At 38.1% G+C, this 16236-nt stretch overlaps 1 pseudogene; it reads left to right on the top strand.

The window, feature by feature from the left end:
- The first annotated feature begins 3386 nt into the window (after positions 1–3386).
- Positions 3387–12373, top strand: LOC113915953 (annotated as a pseudogene).
- The last annotated feature ends 3863 nt before the right edge of the window (positions 12374–16236 follow it).

The following is a 16236-nucleotide window of genomic DNA, read 5'->3' on the forward strand; positions in this document are numbered from 1 at the left end:
CCTGGGGCTTTTGTTTGTGGATGCTTTGAAATAATATGTTGAAAACAAGAAAATAAATTTGAACTTTAAAAAAATCCAAAGGGAACCAAATAGCAAAAACATTCAAACGGCAAATGTGCAGGAAGGTAGAGAAGGGAGGGGTTGGGGGTGGGAGGGGGAGATTAGAAACACAGGTACTTCCTTTACCACTGGCTCACCAGGGCTCTGGGTGAGTCACCGAACATTAATCCTGTCTGAAAAAGGAGATGCAAGAACACTTCCTTGAAGAAATTCTATGTAAGCAGATACAGTAATATACAAAACCTCTTTGAAAGATGTTCGTATAAAAGCTCCAACTATTATTTTTATCTTTTAGCTTGCTTAGCCTTCACATTTCAAGAATCATGAGGATGTATGGTGTTGACATTAAAACAAGGGGAATGTTGTTACTAATTTAGAAAATGGCTTTTTTAGTAGAGTTAAGAAGTTATATGGCAATATGAGGCTGCTCAACTTAATTAAAATAAAGTGTCAGATTCCAGTTCTACTAACATTCACAAAGTACCTAGCATGTGTTGGGTGCTACTAGAAACTTAATGAGTATAGGGTAATGGAAACTAAATGAATGTAAGACCCTGGCAAGAATTAAGACAATTGTAGAAACAAAAGAATGAAAATTAATGGGCTCTAAGTTAGTTGTAGCAGATTAAGATGCTGAAACCAGTCGTGAGTCCTTTCTGGTGAGTGGACTTAGTTAGATAAACTCAATGCTTGGTCTTTCATCTATCTGCCCAACAACAAGGGTATCGAGTGGCTATGCCACACGAGACGATGGCCACTGAGAATAAGATGAAGTCCTTTTTCTCTCGAAGCGTGCATTCCAGTAGTGGAAGACAAAAAATAAACTAGTAAGTCAATGAAGCAACTAGATAATATTAAAGAGTAGTGAGTGCTGTGCAGGAAATAAAACGGATGGTTGAAGGAGAATCACTCAGAGAATTCTGTAGATCAGGAAGCCCAGGAAGAGTTGTCTGAGTTAAGTGACATGATGGGTCAGCTGAGACCTAAAGGTTGAATGAGAGGGAGTTAGGAGTGTAGTAAGGCAGGAAACCAGTCTTTCAAGAAGAAGGAACAGCCCATTCAGAGCCTTCAAGGCAGAATTAGGAAGAAAACTATTGCACATGGGATGCAGTGTACAAACAGGACAATGGTAAGAGTCGAGGTCAGGAAAATGGGACAGCCCAGATCATGTCAGGCTTTTGACGTCACAGAAGGGAGTGTGAAAGTTCATCAGAATGCAGTGGGAAGACCCTGGAGAATTCTAGCAGGAGAGAGAAACAATCTTATTTACGTTCATTTTTTGAAAGAAAATTCAGGCTCCTCTGTGAGGAAGTGAAGGTAGGGGAGTGAGAATGAAAGGCAAGAGATGAGTTAGGAAGCTGTCTACATCAGCGTACAGGCTTAGACAAGCTTATGTCAGGAGCTGTGTGAGTCAGGTGAGCAAAGAAAGTGCCATGGACCAGATTCGCCATGTGATATTGGGTAGGACTGGAGCCTTGTGTGGTCTTTGAAAGTGTTCCTTTGAAAGATAATCATGTTGTCTCACCAACTGAACTTGGCGGTGACAGTCAGAATTAAAGCACAAAACAGAGGAGCCGGCTCTACTCTGGAAAAAACCACTTGTGCTTTGAATTCCTTCCGGTTCTCTTCTCCAGCTTAAGAACATTGTACCAGAACTTGGAATGTGTGTAACACTCTGCCTTCAGTTTCCTCACTATGACCCCTTGGATTCTCAGTCTCCCCGACCATTGCAGGCAAAGAAGAGGAAGGTAGGGTCGATAAGTTGCTCGTGTTAACATGGAAAATGAGAGGTAGAACTGCTTACAGAACACAGGTGCGACGTCTGGGCTTCAAGGCTGTAATCAGAACCACATTGCTTTGTAACAGGAAATCTGCGCTTCTAAGAACTGCAAAGTGGAGACTTACCAAGTGACCTAATCATGCAAAGAAAATGTCAAACTGCAGTAACAGATTTTTGTACTTTGGTCTGCCTACAGAGCAGAGGTTGGGGCCCCTGCCCAGCATAGATCACGAAGCACACAAATATCCAGGCTCCATGTTTCGGTAAAGAGTTTTGCTTAAATGTGCCAGATATTGTTAAAAATACAAAGAACCCTGTTCATAAACACCCAGCTTTCGACTGATCCAAAAGCACATGTTTATTTGTGTGGTCAGTGGCCTACATACTTTACGAATCATGTAAATAATAAAGTCAAACTGCTTTATTTGGTAAGAGTGAAATTGATGGCCCAATAATCAGACACATTTGTGAGCCGCTGTATCTGTACATACGTTATTGATGAGAAATAGTGACGGCATACATGTGAGAGAATTTACGAAAACATACTTCAAAATTTACAACTTTCCTTTGGGGAAAGAAGGGCCTTTCCCTTCTTTGCTTCAGGAACACAATTAGAAAACAGAAATTAGAAAAAAATATACATAATGGCTATTCATTAGCCATATCTCCAAGTAAAAAGATACACAACGATAGGTAAATCTGCTTCAGAGAATGTGGAAGTAACTATCCCTCCCCCTACTTGAACCCTAACGTGAAAGAAAATCAGAGTTGAAAACGTCTTCGGTCTCACTGAATAAAGGGCCCAATCATAATTAGTTTTCTGAATATGTAAATGTTTCCTTGAAATGCTTTCGCATTTGTTTTAGACCAATAGGTTATTCTTTTTGAAACCAAATGTTTGACCAAGTCACCATTTTTTTGTGTGTCCCTGCTCTTCTGTCTGTAGAAACCGGTAACCTCAGAACACTGCTCGCCTCAGAGAGTGGAGTCCAATCTACAGTTATCAGCCATTGTCAGGCAATTTTTAAAAAGTGCTAGTAGAAAAATTTAACATTCATTTATATATATATATAATATCTGCATGTATCGTCTATTTTTACATATTTACTTTTCTCAGATCTAGCCAGAGATACATTGAAATTAGCATCTAAATAGCTCAAACTTATTTTCCGATTTTTGGCAGAGCTTAGCTGGTCATTTGCCGATCTCCGCGCCTGTCTGAAAGGCAGACTCCTCACTTTCGCGCTCCCGAGTTGACATCTCCAGTTTGATCAGAGCACACTTTCTCTCCAATCCTGCATGAGAGCTCACTGCAGAGCTCACCAGACCTCTGCTGTAGAGAGATGAAAGCTAGTCGAGGAGACGAAACCTCCTGGATCTTCCTGGCCCATGTGCAAAATGGAAGTGAGTTTTTCATGCGATAGTAAACGCACAGGGCAACTTCTGTAGATCTCACCTGCGGCACACTCTCTCCATAAACTGCCGGAGACAGAGCTGACAGAGAACCCCCAGGACTGAGAAATACCGAAGGTCAGAAAGCCTGGACATGGTAAAAGGGAAAAAAAAGAAGTATGGGTCGTTCCTTGGAGATGGTCAAACTAGAAATGTGAAGTGCTCAGTGATGTCAGCGTCAAATCCACATCCCCCAACTGGCCATGCTTCTATTGCCAAGTCAGGTGTGACATTATAGTTTTTGTGAACTGCCACTTGGAGGAGGGCAGTTGGCATTGTTTTAAAGTGTAATTTTATGGGACAGCTGATTAATGGAAGTCACAGACCGGTTGAAATGATTTGAATCAACTGCACAAAGATTCTTTGGTGGTATCAGAACTAATAAAAAGTAAAAGCAGGAAACAATACCTGTGATAATTAAAAAGAAAAACAAAGAAAAAGAAAATTGCAACCTCAGGTGTGTATTTAAAGAGTTCTGACTCTGCTTATTTGCAATCATGTAAGTGAACATAGCTCAGGATAAAACGAGGCCAATATTTGAGCTTTAGGTAGCAAAGTGAATTAAGAAATCTAGCTAAATCCTGATTAGAAATAATCACTACTTAAAATACTATAATTCATTTCAGCATTCAATGATATAAATTATTCTAATCTGTTTGATATCTTTTAAAAGCCTCAAAGTATACTGTTTATAACCTCATGATTTCAATAGGGTCAAACATATACTCTGGTAGGAAGAGAGATTAACGTACAAATCTGAAATTTATCATTGAGTTATATGAGAAAAGAAGCTAGTTCTTTCCTGAAAGTTAAAGATGAACAATGTTTGTTTGTTTTTCCCCAGTTAATTATAGGGTCAGCATTATCTTCACTTAATGAAAATATTTAACATAAATAATCCTAAAATATTAACACAAAACTTACTTTCACGTATGTATTGCTTAATCTATGATATTACAAAGTTATTTTCATAAAGCATTTAGTTCACTATGATCCATTATTTTATTTGAGATATTAGGGTGATTTAGATTCATTTATCCCTAGATCCAGTAGATATGTTTATAAATATTATCTTTATGTGAGTTGAGGAAGCTAGAATATGAGTTCTTGCCATGAAAAGGGGGCTGGAATAAAACCAATCTCAATAAATTGAAGATGAATGGTTCTACTTATATAGTTATCAGTTGTCTTCTTTCCAAATGAGATCTAAAGGAATAGCCTGTTTTACTTCAATGTTTATCCTCAAACAGTTTTGATTACTTTCCTTTTTCCATTTCTACATTCACACTTCTAATTTAGATATTAAGAAAAATAAATGATTTGCTTCTACATCATTGTTCAATCTTAGAACCGGTGAATGACCCGCCTGGATAATGAGTGGTTTTTCCATTACTGCCAAGCGTCGCCAACAACCCTTACCCTAAACCTATATCAAGATAAGGGGCATTTGTGAAATAAACAATGGGGGAGAAAACAGGAACAATAACTTGTCTTATTTTTACATTTATTTTGTGAAAGGGGGACTTACTTGCCTAAAAGATATGGCCAAGGTTTGGATTTACTTTTGAAAATATAGAATCATGTTTTAGACTAGATTTTGCAAGCAGAATGGTGTTTCTTGCTACTGAGTCATACTGTCTGGGAGAACTAGAAAGGATTCTTTATATTTGCTGTTTTTGTGTTTGAGTCTTCTAAATTTTCTTTCCCAAACCAATGGAAACATACAAATGTTGCATTGTAAATGCACACAATGGTGTGAGCTAACCTGAAATAATATGACTGTTGTTGACTGTGATTTAAAAAAAAAAAAAATTTCCCCCAGCAGCTGCTTCTGACTTGAGTTTTGAAACATTATTTCCATACACATCCATGAATTATTTAGAATTCCTTAGTTTGTAATTCTCCTCTTCTCCTGCTAGCCGTAATGCTGATTTTAAACCATTGTCCTGAGAAAGATAAAGCACATACAAGACTGAATTTCACATAAACCTCCTATTTATATAAATAGAGTTCTCTATTGCTTTTACTTTTCAGATTAACTTAGTTGTTCAGTAAGGCGAATACATAGTTCATTCAAGTTTTAATGTGAACCAATAATGTAAAATGAGAGTTTAGGTAGGTATAGTATCTATAAATATAAATAAAGAGTAAAGAATAGTTTTGCATTGTAAGAATTGTACGTGGAAACAAAAAAGTCTCTAGCTTTTACATAATTAAGAGTCATCAAGGATGATTCAGCTCTCTAAAAAGTTTCCTCACCCATATTTTTCAAGCTAATAAAAGTTTTACTCTAGTATCTTCTTAAAAATATACAAACACCTAATTTAGAAAAGCATTCTTTATTGGTATGTGACAGTCTTGATTTCTTCAGCAAAGAGAAAAGCATTACAATATTGCTTTCTATCTAAAGATAAAAAAAACAAACTGAAAAACTGACCAACTGTCAAATATTTCCAACAAGGGTGATCACGTAGAGTCTATACACGTTGTAGACGAGCTACTTGGAAGAGGAAGGCAACACCATTTGCGTGGAACGACATGAAAAAGCATGTCACAAAATCTGTCTTTCCAGATCAAACCTAGCTCTCTTTACTTTCTCTTTTTACTCTTGCCCTTTCTGCTCTCCTCTCTTTTCTTGGTCTTTTCTTTCCATAAATTTCTTCATGTCCCAGTGAAGTTCCGGTCTCCTCACTGTTCAATTCAAACAGAGCATCTAGGACCCAGCTGGCTTTCCGTTTGACTTGAATTTTCATTCAGATGATTTGCATCCTATAGACACAACACAATTTTTCAAAATAAGATCTGGCAACATTCAATGGTGGGGTTCAACTGCAGATGCCAAAAATGCGAGGTGCTGTGATGGAGTTTTATAGTGTCTAGTGGAAAAACTTGTAAGTGGAATTCTTTCTCCATCAACTTTCTTACATTAAACGGATCAATTTTTAAAAATAAACTCAGGTTTATGGAAGAATCATCAAACACCAAGGCTTGGTTCCTTAGGGCAAAGCGTCTCAGTTAAGACACATTTTTACAATTTGCTTCTATTCCAAACGTTTGATCATTTTACTATGTTTGAGGGAGTTAAAACTTCTCTTCTGATGCTTCTTGCATTCTCCAATAAATGTTGTTTATAAAAACTGTAAACAAATCTGACTGAATACATAAAATTACCATCTAGGAATATAGCCGAAAATAATCATTTTCAAAAGTATTTAAATAAAATGTAAGGTATTACAGATTCTTAGTAGAAAACATGTTTTAGAAATCTGTCCTGATAGTCCAGTTATAAAAAAATATTCTAGATATATTTTAATAACACACCAGATTTCTTAATGACAGAAGTTAATAATATGTAATAACATAAAATATATTAAAACATTATTAAAAATATGCAGATTTTATTTTAAAATTGTTAATTAAATTTTAATTTGCATTATATTTTTTAAGTCAGCAAATTTTAAGGAGTTCCACGATATTTTGAAAATGAGTATTGACATAAATATGAATTATTTAAAAGGACATGAGCTTCCCTGATGGCTTTAAAAATCATTTTAAGAACGTTCCTAACTTAATAGTTTAGTGTTATCAATAGTCTTAAAATAATTTAAATTTAAACTTACATTAACATTGTTAGATATTTTAGTAATTTAATTTAATTTAGTAACTTAATCTTAATTTGCCAAGTCAAAAATATTCATTTGTAAAAAAAATTGTTAGTTCTTTCTATTGTGGAATGAAATAGTATGATATTTTTAGGGATATAATATTAGTGTTTTTTCTTAGTAACATAGACTGGTGTGTATCCCCTCCTCATTCCGTGGTGTAAGCACAAACAGGAAGCATAAAATATATTTTTCTAAACCAGTTTGAAATCTTTTTTCAAAAGCTGGAGCATATTTTGCATGTATGACTCTCAACTGTTTGTTTGTTTTGTTTTTTGTTTTTGGACAGGATATAGTAGTAACTTCCTACAATTTTAACTCATTTGAAAAATATACTTATTCCAAAAACCTCAATGGCAAAAGATAAAACCAAGAATTATTGACACATTTAAGAAGGAAATTTGAAAATTGTAAATGCTTTTTGCAAGGAAGTTTTGCTTTTTCCCCAAATGTTTTTGCAAATAATGTAGAGCTCATGATAAACAAAATATGTCTCCCAATAAAGATCACATATTAAATAGGTAATTAACCCAATGTGCAATATTCTCCACCTCTTCTAAATTATTTGGAAATACTTCCCAATGTCAAGTAATAGCTCATTCATTTATAACTTTATAATGTTTAGAAAATGATAATGCGCTTTTAGCCAAGAAATTACTTAAGTAAAATTATATGACTTGTGACTAACACTTGTGCTTTTGTTTTTAAAGGAAAAAATACAGTTACGTACATTGTTGGGATGTATTTATAGAGCATTTTTATTGTTAAGTTATGCTTTTAGAGCTTTAGGAACATTTGAGAACAATAATCAGTAGTGTGTAATGGTATTGTTAGTGGAGTCCTTTCTATTGAATTTTCAAGATGTTGTAAAATGAGATTATGTGAGTAGCACCTCTGGACACTTTTTCCCATCATTGTGTTGGTATCAATCGCTGACTTCCACCATTTCTCCGGGTATTAAATAGAAGCACTGTTTCCCACTGCCTTGATTGGAGGGTTTATAATACATGACAGAACTGATAACCCTACTGAGATTAAGCATTGTAACATTATGAAAGCTACATGAAACCTACAGCTCCAGAGAGTGTCTCTAAGACAGACGTGAGAAGGTTTAAGACAGACCCGACAAGGTGTACTTTCATTTCTTATTTTAACAAAGCACTTCTCCCCCGAAGCCAATCTGACCCAGAAAGATAGTGAGCGAGCCTGCATTTCCTTTAGCTTCAGCCACCCCGTCCGGCAGCCATTCTACTGGAAGAGGCAACATTTGCCAGACGCGGATGCTAATGCCTCAGTAGAAAGCGTGGCACATGATCACTTACTGCATGCAGACAGATTGCCAGCACACACCGGATCAGTTTGCAATTGGCAGGACTCAGCATGGCTGGAAATTGAACTATGTATGAAAAAGGGTGTCTATTTCTGGCTCTGCCCCTGCAGTAATCTATAACTATGGAAAAAAGCTTCTCAGATTTGTTTCTTAGTTTCCCACACACACAAAAAGAAAATGAAATTTAACAATCAATCATTGACTCTCTTTTATAAGGAGCTATGGAGATCAGATATTAAAGGATCATAGTCTGATAGAACTGAGGGTGGCATATCAGTTCGTGAGGCCTGGCTGCAGGGACCAATAGAGCTACATCCAACCGCTGGAATTTTAAGGATTTTTAAGAATCTTTAATCAACGGCAGCCACTCATGACCAGAAGTACAGAAACGGCATTCCCTCTCCTCTCCACTCCCTGGACTAATCTTAAGAAGGCAGCTGGCTATCTCAAAGTAACCCTGGAGAGGGTCTGGTCAGCAGTGAACTGCTACCCTTAACTGAATTGTTTTTTTCATATCTTTCCACCTCTGATTTACTGTCCTTCCTCATATTACCCCTCTTCCAAATTCAACCAGTCTACCCGGTGTTTGCACAGACTGAGCAGTTTAGTCCCCATCCAGCTTCCATGAATGGCTGCATGGATTCTGGCTCAGGAATCCTCTTTCCTCTGTCAAAACGTGTTACATTTCATTTTGATAGGGAGGTATCAGCAGACCCCCTGGAAAGAAAAAGCTAAGGATTGAGTAGCTGGTGACAACTAAATGTCATTACCTGCCATATAACATACAAGGATACTTTTATTTTACCAATCAACGATGTCTTAATCCAAAGGAATTATTTTCTCCTGGTATTTTTTCTAGAGACTTACTTTGGCTAAAACACAACAAAACAAAAAAACAAAACTCAAATCCAGAAATTTTCAAAGGGGATTTAGTTAACTGCAACGTTACAATGGCTAGTGTTAGCCTTATGTTATTCTGAGCTTGTCGAATCATACATGAAGAGTTCTGTTGAATTCTGGGCCCTTCATTCTAAAAGAATTGGCAAATCATAAGGTATTCAGATGAGTATGGAAGAATAGGGGAGAGGTCTGAAAATCAAATCGTGTTAGAACAATTAGAGTAACTGTGGACGTTTTGTGACAAGAAGACTTGGAGACGATGCACCCTCGAAACCCAATGAAGTCTTCATGTGATGCTCTAAACAGGGAAAGTTTAGAGTGAGGGTTGATAGTTCATATTTAGCGTGTTGTTTAGCAACTTTTCACAAGCCTACCCTGACTTTCAGGAAATTAAACGAAACTGGCAGAATTACCAATCTGAAGATCCACAAGCTAAAAAAGAAACTCTTGAGGGATGCCATCTCCATGGTGACACTGTAAAGTCCAGAAGGCCTCATATACTGGAAGCCATTTTGGGGGGTCAGGGTCCCAACAGGTCTCTGGGTTTAAGGGAGGAATTAGACTCGCTCAGCATGGCTCCCAGGGACCACAGAAGTTGCAGGATGAAAGATACAGTTCTGTGTATAGGAAAAAAAAATTATTTCCACTGGATCTGTTAAAAATGAGTACATTCTTCTTTATGAGAGTATTGGAGACAGGCATCAGATGATTGCAATGAACAAAATTCCACTCTAGCATATTTGTTAAAAAGTAGATTCTTGAAAGAAAAAAGAATAAGGAGTCACTGATAGAACTCAACTGCAGACAATGCAGTTAGTCTTCCTGGAAACCAAAATAATGTCCGGTATCTCCTCTCTCCGCCTCTTTCTTTCCAGAACCATGCAGTCTCTTCCCTCTCTTTCTCTCTTTAAATTCCCTACATTCTTCTCTGTGCAGAATGGATTGATCCTTGACATTTCTGGTTTCTGTGACTCCATCATTTCAATTTGCTTGCAGCCCTAGCTTGCCACAGCAACTGCTTTATGAACATCCCAGTGTTTCCTTAGCATTCCGGAATCCAACAGCATCTCTATCATTTTGGGGTCTTATAGTTCAAATTCTTCTAACAAGATTTTGTTGGAGCCTTGGGGCCCTTGGGTGGCTCAGTCAGTTAAGTATCTGCCTTCAGCTCAGGTCATGATCCCAGGGTCCTGGGATGGAGCCCCATGTGGGGTTCCCTGCTCAGCGGGAAGCCTGCTTCTCCCTCTCCCTCTGCCCCTCCCCCCTGCCTGTGTGCTCACGCTCTCACACTTTCACTCTCTCACTCTCTCTCTCTCTCAAATAAATAAATAATCTTTAAAAAAAATTTTGCTGGAGCCTCTTGAGTCCAGTTTTTCAAACCTAATCCAATTTGTTGTGCCAAGTGTGTTGGTTCTACCAGTTACCAGTATAGTCAAGGCTTTTAGCCAAGTGCTGGGACAGGCAGAGAATTCTTTCAGAAGGGAGTATAGATAATCAGCAGTGTTTCTAGGGCATGATAGTGAGCTTCCTCCTGCTAGAAGTGGAACAGAGAGTGAATAATCATCCCCCGGCACGTCTGTAAGAATATATACATTGGGAAGTTTACCTAAAAATATCCTTCCAACTTTTAAGTTATCCTCTTATAAACTTCAACATAAGTAGCAGATTTGGGAGGGAAATTTGTGTGCATTCTTGGATCACAGCGACTAGATGACTGACCATTCTCCCCTTTATCCGGCTTCGTGTTCTCATCTTACTATTTATGCCCACCATTTAGCCATTCAGCCATTTGTGACGACACTTTTTCTTTCAACTCCCAAATCTCATCCATCAACAGGTCCTGGCAATTCTATCTCCCAAATAACCCATTGTTCCAGAGACTATTCATGCCACCCTAGTCCAAGTCACCATTATCTCTCACCTGATATATTTCAAATGTCTCCTAACTTGTCTCCCAAGGTCTTTTAACCCCATTTTCCATCCTGTAGCTGGAGCAACTCTTCCAACCAATTCTGATCATGTCGTCCCATATTTAAAACAAGACTTATCAGTCTCCAAGTTCAAAATCAAATAGCCTTCAAGAATCTACATAGTCTGAGTCTTATTAATCTCTCTGGCCTCATCATATACTACTTTGCTACTTGCTCTCAGAGCTCCAGTCATATAGTTTACTTTTAGAAAGTGGAAATATACCAAGTTTTCTATCCCCTCAAGACTTTTGAATTTGCTACTTCCCATACCAGGAACACTTTGTTCTACCACCCTTAGGCTAGATAACTTCAACTCAGCTTTCACATTTGAAATTAAATATTATGTCTTCAGGGTGGCCACCCTAAATGCTGAATGGCACACTGTTACTGCTTTCTTGTAACATCCAACTCATGCAACGTCTGGCTTTACCTCAGAGTATAAGGGACACCAACTAATACTGTCCCGGCAATGCTTGACCTTCACTATAACTCAATAAACACTTATGGAGGGTATGAATTAATGGTAAGCTTAGATCTCATACCAGGCATCCTGAATATGTGAAATTCTCCTTGTCTTACATTTTCAGAGATGAAAACTTCACACTTCTTAAAATCTATGACCATGATTAGGGAAAGCAAGACACTTGGTGAAAACTCCTAAAATCAAGAGCATGTTTTTAAAAGTGTTAGATTATTTCTTCACTGAAGGGAAAAACAGTAAAAATTTTATGTGGGTTATGTTCATGGCGTTTACATTCTAGTAATATAAATATACAAAAATAGACAAAGAATGAAAACACTGAAGTGTTTACCCAAACTTGGCCAAATTTTGTAAGATTTCAAAACTTCAGGAGTTGGAGCAGTGTGAGGAAGAAGAGACAAGAATGACCCCCAGACTGACCAAAGCCCAGAGTCCAGCACCTCCATCCCGCCAACTGCAGCCACCATACCCAAGAGAAAGGCTGAGGTGAAGGATGCCACAGGTGAAGCCAAGGTGAAGGATGAGCCGCAGAGAAGATCTGCAAGGTTATCTACTAAAACTGCTCCTCCAAAGGCAGAGCCCAAGCCTAAAAAGGCCCCTGCAAAGAAGGAAGAGAAGGTACCCAGAGGGGAAAAGGGGAAAGCTGACGCTGGCAAGGATGGGTATAACTCTGCAGAAAACGGAGATGCCAAAACAGACCAGGCATAGAAAGCTGAAGGGGCTGGAGATGCCAAGTGAAGTGTGTGCATTTTTGATAACTGTGTATTTCTGGTGACCATACAGTTTGAAATATTATTTTTTTATCAAGTTTTATAAAAATGCAGAATTGTATTTTACTTTTTTTAAGCTATGTTGTTAGCACACAGAACACTTCATTGTTGTTTTGAGGGAAGGACAGATGTCACTAATAGAATATTCCAGAAGCTAGTGGGGGAAAAACACCTTTCCCTTCTAATTTTGAGAAACTTCCTCTTAGTTCTCAGAAAGAGGGATTCGTGGATGTTGACACATTAGCCACAATGGCACAAATGCTTTGGAGTGTGGAAAAGCTAAAATTTCTTTTTTATGTCCCCTTCTCCCTCCCTGCCTTCAGCAGAGACTTGACTCCCTTAAACCCAGAGACCTGTTGGGACCCTGACCCCCCAAAATGGCTTCCAGTATGTCAGGCAATCTGGACTTTACAATATCACCATGGAGATGGCATCCCTCAAGAGTTTCTTTTTTAGCTTGTGGATCTTCAGATTGGTAATTCTGTCAGTTTAATTTAATTTCCTGAAAGTCAGGGTAGGCTTGTGAAAAGTTGTTAAACAACACGCTAAATGTGAACTGTCAACCCTCACTCTAAACTTCCTCTGTTCAGAGCATCACACAGAGATTTCACTGGGTTTTAAGGTGGCTTTCTGACTTTGGTAGTCCATTGAAGAAGGTAGTTTGAAAGTTGTTGTATACTGTTAATGATTGTCTGCCCATGTCCTGCCTGAAATACTATGATTATTTATGAAAAATATCTTTAGTAAAGCTGGATACAGTTTGGCTTGGAAAAAAAATTTTTCTGAAGTTGACCTATAAAATAATAGTGTTTTCTCTCCTAGCCACTAATCTCCTACAGAAAATCCTAGATGTTGCATAAAACACAAGAATAAGACTTTGGATAAAGGCTGAAGCACAGGTTGATATAACTTCTTTGTAAATTTGCCATTACAGACGTGTATGTCTAAATAGGTTAATATTATTTGAACTGGGATAACTTAAACATTTCAAAGCAACAGGAAGTCTAAGATTCTCATGTATCACACACCGAATAATTCTACCAAAGATGTTTACAAGGAATAAGTTAATTTTGGTGACCTTGCCTCTCTTCATTTCCTCTAATGACCAGGGTTTAAGCCAAGGAACAACAACAAAGCTGGGTGGCAGGGAGATCATGGAGAGAACAAGGTACCTGACAGTCCCCACATCAGATTGGTCAGGGGAATACGTGAGAATCTAGATGCCAAGAGTTGAAAAGAAACCATGGAAAATGGGGTGATATGATATCCCTTTTAATTTCTTTTGTTTTTATTCCAAGGGATTCTATGTTGGTGCAAGCCGAACAATAGACTCTGCAAGAGCAAAGTTCACAGCACAATAAGTGCTCCAAAATGGATGTTAATGCAAAAGGAAATCAGGCCACTTAGAAAACAGAATGTTGCCTTTTGTCTTAAAATTCAAGCCAAATTTAACTCAGAGAAGACAATTCTGAGCAGAACAGAGTCATATGGCTTCTCACATTGGTTCAATGAGAACCCTTAAATATGTCTAACAAAGGTCATCAATGCAGTATCTGATAACACTAAGATGTTGTCAGTCGACAGATCTTCTGACAATTCATTCATGTATTTAAAAAATATGTTTTGGGTGCCCACTGTACACCAGGCACAGTTTGGGGCACTGAGGATAAGAATAGAATAAAAGAAACCCTAACTTTAATCTCATGTGGAAGATGAACATATAGCACACAAAGGCATGCCTAATAAATGTCGGATGGGGACAATGCTATAAAAGAAAATATAGAGGAGAAAATCTATTTCCTCTTACAATAAGGAGATAAAGAGTGCTGGGAGGTGGTATTTATGATGAGATGGGAAGATATGGCTTGTCTGTTAAGGTGACATTTATGCTAGAGAGGAGTGGGTCAGGAGAAGCATAACCAGAGAGGAGCATGGAGAGGTAGCTGGAATTCAGATCAGGAGGCTGCTATGGACTATGTTAGGATAGTGTGGTAGCTTTGACAAGAGTAAAAGGGGTGGTGAAAGTAGTCAAATTCTGGAGGAAGAGAGAGAGAGAGATGATTGGCAGACATTATCTATTTATCATCTATCCAGATTCAAAAATAGAATTTTGGTGCTAGATCACTTCTGTCCAGTTGGTCTTGAAGACCTCATCAAGGATGATAAGGAGAACATCAATGATCCCGGACTTACAGTAGTCATGCAATTGTTAAAATATCCACACTTTTTTTTTTTTAGATTTAATTTATTTATTAATGAGGGACAGAGAGAAAGAGAGGCAGAGGTAGAGGGAGAAGCATGACCTAAGCTGAAGGCAGACACTTAACTGACTGAGTCACCCAGGCATCCAAAATAATCACTCTTAATAAACTTAAATAAGGTGTTGTTGTGATAGGCAGCCTCTAGGATGGTCCCCAATGATCCTCACCTCCTGATATCCATGCCCGTATGCAATTCCCTCACATTGAATCATGGTGACCCCTATGCCTAATAGAACACTTCTGTAGTGATGGTGTGTGACTTCTGAGGCGAGGTTATTAATACATCGAAGCTTCCACCTTGTATCTCAAACCCACTCTCCCTGAGGGAAGTCAGCTGCCATGTCTGAGGATACCCAAGCAGTTCTATAGAGAGACCCTTCAGCCTAACCCCAACAGCTAGCAATAATTTTCCAGCCATGTGGAAGTGAATATTATAACTTCAGTCAAACTTTCACCTGAGCGCAGACCTGATTGACATGCAACTGAACCTCATGACGATTCTAAGCCAGAGACCACCCAGCCAAGCCATTCCTGATTTCAAGACCCAAAGAAACTGTGGGAGATAATAAATGTTTATTGCTGTTGTAAGCCACTAAATGTGGGGAGTAATTTGTTATGCTTGATAATTTGTTATAATAGATTTGTTATAATAGATATAGATATAATAGTATATAATTTGTTATAATAGATAACTAATACAGATACCGATAGAAAGCAATATAATAAAAGGTGTTTGAGAAGTACTGAGAAAAAAGTAATTATAAAGACCATCAAATGGTATGGTTATTGATATGAGCAAGAGATGTGAGAAAGAAAATAAAAGAAAAGATTCGCCAGGTTCATTCACCACTTAAAAACTAAGGGTGGAAATAAATGAGTCTTCCTAGCAACATCTAAAGAGATTGTCAGCTCCTGCAGCCAGAAGATGGAGAAGGTGAGGATCAGGCCTAGAACTTAATCATAAGAGTAACAAAGCTCCAAAAACGATTCAATTTTCAAACACGGTTGGTCTGCAAGGCCAAGATCAGGATCCTGTTGGGACGCAGTGGGATGCTAAGACTTGGGATAGGGATTATTAAAGTACCTTAAATCCCAACATCATCTTTAAGCCCCACCTGCCATGTTTAAGTCTAATACTTCTCCCATGCCTGAAACTGATGCAAAGGTCTCTACCTTGTAGGACAATCCATCCCCTCTCAGGATCTACCTCCTGCTACGCCAACAACTAAAGTTGAGCCTCAGTATTATCCAACCAGGGAAGAGCTGGGGTATGCTAAGGGACGAAAGAGTCTATTTTAAAGACATGGCAGGACCTAATCAACATGTACCCGTAGGTACAAGACGGGATCCTGAGGATGCTGGATTAAAGAAGGTGGAATACAAAGTTGGATAAGCCAAAGTATATTAATATGGGAATATTCTACCATTACACAGGACTTAACACCCTGGCACACAACCTTGGGAAATGGAAGTAATATGCTGTGAAGATGGCTATTAGAAATTTGTTGATAGGGCCCATGCTAAGCGAGGCACATTTACCAGGCTATTATGGCAGACAAGGAAGAAGGAA

Source organism: Zalophus californianus, chromosome 1 (genome assembly GCF_009762305.2).
Source record: "Zalophus californianus isolate mZalCal1 chromosome 1, mZalCal1.pri.v2, whole genome shotgun sequence".
Classification (NCBI taxonomy): domain Eukaryota; kingdom Metazoa; phylum Chordata; class Mammalia; order Carnivora; family Otariidae; genus Zalophus; species Zalophus californianus.